The sequence below is a fragment of the Salmo trutta genome, unplaced genomic scaffold, assembly GCF_901001165.1.
Source record: "Salmo trutta unplaced genomic scaffold, fSalTru1.1, whole genome shotgun sequence".
Taxonomy (NCBI): Eukaryota; Metazoa; Chordata; class Actinopteri; order Salmoniformes; family Salmonidae; genus Salmo; species Salmo trutta.
This window is the reverse complement of record NW_021822695.1, coordinates 325,103-330,102: the sequence shown is the minus strand read 5'-3', so window position 1 is coordinate 330,102 and position 5,000 is coordinate 325,103. Positions and strand designations below refer to the sequence as shown.

Genomic DNA, 5,000 nt, shown 5'->3' with positions numbered 1-5,000 from the left:
ACCCAGCCTGTCAGCCAATCACACCCAGCCTCTCAGCCAATCACACCCAGCCTGTCAGTCAATCACACCCAGCCTGTCAGCCATCACACCCAGCCTGTCAGCCAATCACACCCAGCCTGTCAGCCAATCACACCCAGCCTGTCAGCCCATCACACCCAGCCTGTCAGTTCATCTCCTCTCCCCTCCTCTCTCCCCCCTCCCCCCTCCATCTCCCATCTCCTCTCCCTCTCCTCCCTCTTTCCTCTCCCCTCCTCTCTCCTCCCTCCCCCCTCCATCTCCCCACTCCCCTCCTCCATCTCCCCTCTCCCCTCCTCCTCCCCTCTCTCCTCTCCCATCCATCTCTCCTCCCCCTCCTTTTCCCTCTCCTCTCCTCATTCCTCCTCTCTCCTCCCTCCCCCCTCCATCTCCCCTCTCTCCTCTCCCATCCATCTACCCTCTCCTCATCTCTCCTCTCCTCCCACCTCCTTTCCCTCTCCTTTCCTCCCCCCTCCTCTCTCCTCCCCCCTCCTCTCTCCTCCCCATCCTCATCTTTAAGAGGGAGGGGTAAGCTGCTTATTGTTAGCTACCGTTGTGTTTCTACCTAGTCATGCTTATTGCTGACCTTTGGCCTGTCACACACCATACTATATCATACCATACTGTCACACACCATACTGTCACACACCATACTGTCACACACCATACTGTCATACACCATACTGTCACACACCATACTGTCACACACCATACTATATCATACCATACTGTCACACACCATACTGTCACACACCATACTGTCACACACCATACTGTCATACACCATACTGTAACACACCATACTTTCATACACCATACTGTCATACACCATACTGTCACACACCATACTGTCATACACCATAGTGTAAATGACTAAAATGTAAAATGTAAAAAATGTCACACACCATACTGTAACACACCATACTGTCATACACCATACTGTCACACACCATACTGTCATACACCATACTGTCACATACCATACTGTCATACACCATACTGTAACACACCATACTGTCACACACCATACTGTCACACACCATACTGTAACACACCATACTGTCATACAGCATACTGTCACATACCATACTGTCATACACCATACTGTCACACACCATACTATAACACACCATACTGTCACACACACCATATTGTCATACACCATACTGTCATACACCATACTGTCATACACCATACTGTAACACACCATACTGTCACACACCATACTGTAACACACACCATACTGTCACACACCATACTGTAACACACCATACTGTAACACACCATACTGACACACACCATACTGTAACACACCATACTGTCAAACACACCATACTGTAACACACCACACTGTCACACACCATACTGTCACACACCATACTGTAACACACCATACTGTCACACACCATACTATAATACACCATACTGTCATACACCATACTGTCATACACCATACTGTAACACACCATACTGTCATACACCATACTGTCATACACCATACTGTAACACACCATACTGTCCACACCATACTGTCAAACACCATACTGTCATACACCATACTGTCCCACACCATACTGTCCATACACCATACTGTCATACACCTACTGTCCACACACCATACTGTCACACACCATACTGTCAACTACCATACGTAACACACCATACTGTAACCCACACCGTACTGTAACCACCAGACTGTCATACACCATACTGTAACACACCATAATGTCATACACCATACTGTAACACAAATCCAATCTACTGTCACACACCACCATACTGTCACACACCAGAATGTCACACCCATACTGTAACACACCATACTGTCATACACCATAATGTCATACACCAATATACTGTCATACACCATACTGTCACACACCAATACTGGTCACACACCATACTGTCACATACCATATTGTCACACCCATACTGTCATACACCATACTGTCAGACACCATACTGTCATACACCATACGGTAACACACCATACTGTCATACACCATAGTGGTCATACACCATACGTAACACACCAGACTGTCACACACCATACTGTCATACCCATACTGTCCCCACACCATACTGTCATACACCATACTGTCATACACCGTACTGTAACACACACCGTACTGTCATACACAGACTGTCACACACCATACTGTAACACACATACTGTCATATACCTTACTGTCACACACCATACTGTCATACACACCATACTGTAACACACCATACTGTAACACACCATACTGTCATACACACCATACTGTAACACACCATACTGTAACACACCATACTGTAACACACCATACTGTCATACACCATACTGTCATACACACCATACTGTAACACACCATACTGTAACACACCATACTGTCATACACACCATACTGTAACACACACCATACTGTAACACACCATACTGTCATACACCATACTGTAACACACCATATTGTCATATACCTTACTGTCAAACACCATACTGTCACACACCATACTGTCACACACCATACTGTCAAACACCATACTGTAACACACCATACTGTCACACACCATACTGTCACACACCATACTGTCATACACCATACTGTCACACACCATACTGTCATATACCTTACTGTCACACACCGTACTGTAACACACCATACTGTCACACACCATACTGTCATACACCATACTGTCACACACCATACTGTCACACACCATACTGTCACACCTACTGTACACACCATACGGTCACAGACACCATACTGTAACATACATACTGTCACACACCATACTGTCATACACGTGCTGCATTTACTACATACGGCATTCTGCATTTATTACATACTACATACTGCATTTTCTACATACTGCATTTCCTACATACTGTATTTTCTAAGTACCGCATTTACCACATACTACATTTACTACATACTATATACTACATTTACTTCATACTGCATTTGCTACATTTACTACATACTACATTTACTACATACTACATGCTACATTTACTGCATTTACTACATTTACTACATTAACTTCATTTATTGCATTCATTGAATTTACTACATTTACTACATTTACCACATACTACATTTACTGCATTTACTACATACTGCATTTACTATGTACTACATACCACATCTACTACATTCTGCATTTTCTACATACTGCATTTCTAAGTGCTGCATTTACCACTACTACATTTACTACATACTACAGTTACTACATACTGCATTTCTACATTACTACATCGACTACATACTGCACTTCTACATTTACTACAGTAACTGCATTTACCTACATTACTGCTTTACTACATTTAATACATTCTACAGTTACTGTTTTACTACATACTGACATACGATTTTTACTACTACTACATTTACTGCATTTACTGCTTTAATGCATTTACTACATTTACTACATACTGCTTTACTACATACTACATTATTACATACTCGATTTACGACACACTACATACTGCATTGACGAACAAGACGACATGTACTGCATTTACTGCATTTACACACATTTACTACATACTGCTTACCGTCATAAGGTCCTACATTTATACATACTATCATTACTACATACTAACTTTACAAACATGTACCTACACTGACTACATTTACTTGCATTACTACATACTGCATTTACAACATAACTATATTTATTACATACTGCATTTCATAGACTTTCTACATACTGCATTTCTACATTTGCAACATATTGCATTCTGTATTTACTACATACTGCATTTACTACATACCTGGCATTTACCACATACTGCATTATATACCTTTACTACATAATGCACTTACTACATAGGCATTTCCTAGATACTGCATTTCCTACATACTAAATGTACTACATACTACATTTATTACATATACATTTACTACATTTAGTACATACTACATTTACTGCATTTACTACATACTACATTACTACATACTGCATTTACTACATACATTTACTACATTTTCTGCATTTACTACATACTACATTTTCTGCATTTACTACATACTACATACTGCATTTACTACATACTGCATTTACTACATACTACATTTACTGCATTTACAACATACTACATTTACTACATATTACATACTGCATTTACTACATACTACATTTACTGCATTTACTACATACTGCATTTACTACATCCTAAATTTACAACATACTACATTTACTACATATACATTTACTACATTTACTACATACTACATTTACTACATACTACATTTACTACATATTGCATTTCTAGAATTCAACATACTGCATTTCTGCATACTGCATTTCTACATACTGCATTTCTACATTTTACATATCTATACATTTATATTTCTACAGCAAGTGGAGCTGACCCTGACCAGTGTGTGTGTGTGTGTGTGTGTGTGTGTGTGTGTGTGTGTGTGTGTGTGTGTGTGTGTGTGTGTGTGTGTAGATGACATTTACAGATGCCATGCGGAGTAAGGCCAGGCTGTCCATCACGGGGTCCTCTGGGGAGAACGGCCGTGTTCTTACCCCTGACTTCTCTCACCCTCCTGACTTTCCCCGTGTCCCCTACCTCCGACCAGGACTACCCATGAGCCTCAGCATGACTGACCTCTCCTGACCACTCCCTCACAGTGCCTTACAGCCAATCAGATCACAGAGAGCCGCCGGCAAACTCCACATCAACCCATCACGTTTTTTCAGAGGACTGGACTTCCTTCCCGCCCTCTTCTCTGATTGGGCAGATAGCTCTGGGCTGGTGATGTCATCACCCTTCCCCTCTAATCGCTGCCAGGGAAGTGAAAACAACCAATCACGGCAGACCTACCCATTTCCATAGTGACCAGCTCTGATTCAAGCACACGAGACTTCAGCTGCATCAGACGGGATTTTATAAAATCAAGTTGATCAACTTCACGGGGGAAAAAAAAATATATTTTTTAAGTATTTTCAAAAGCTTCCATTTAGTGGAGTGAGTCAATATGATCGCCTGT

At 41.4% G+C, this 5,000-nt stretch overlaps 1 protein-coding gene across 1 annotated transcript in view; it reads left to right on the top strand.

Moving 5' to 3' along the window:
• Positions 1-4,584, top strand: part of LOC115183661 (glutamate receptor 2) — a gene marked incomplete at its 5' end in the record, with an annotated part of 63,316 nt that extends 58,732 nt beyond the window's left edge. The window contains one exon of the mRNA XM_029744772.1: positions 4,457-4,584. The remainder of the gene's footprint in view (positions 1-4,456) is intronic.
• Positions 4,585-5,000: the final 416 nt, after the last annotated feature.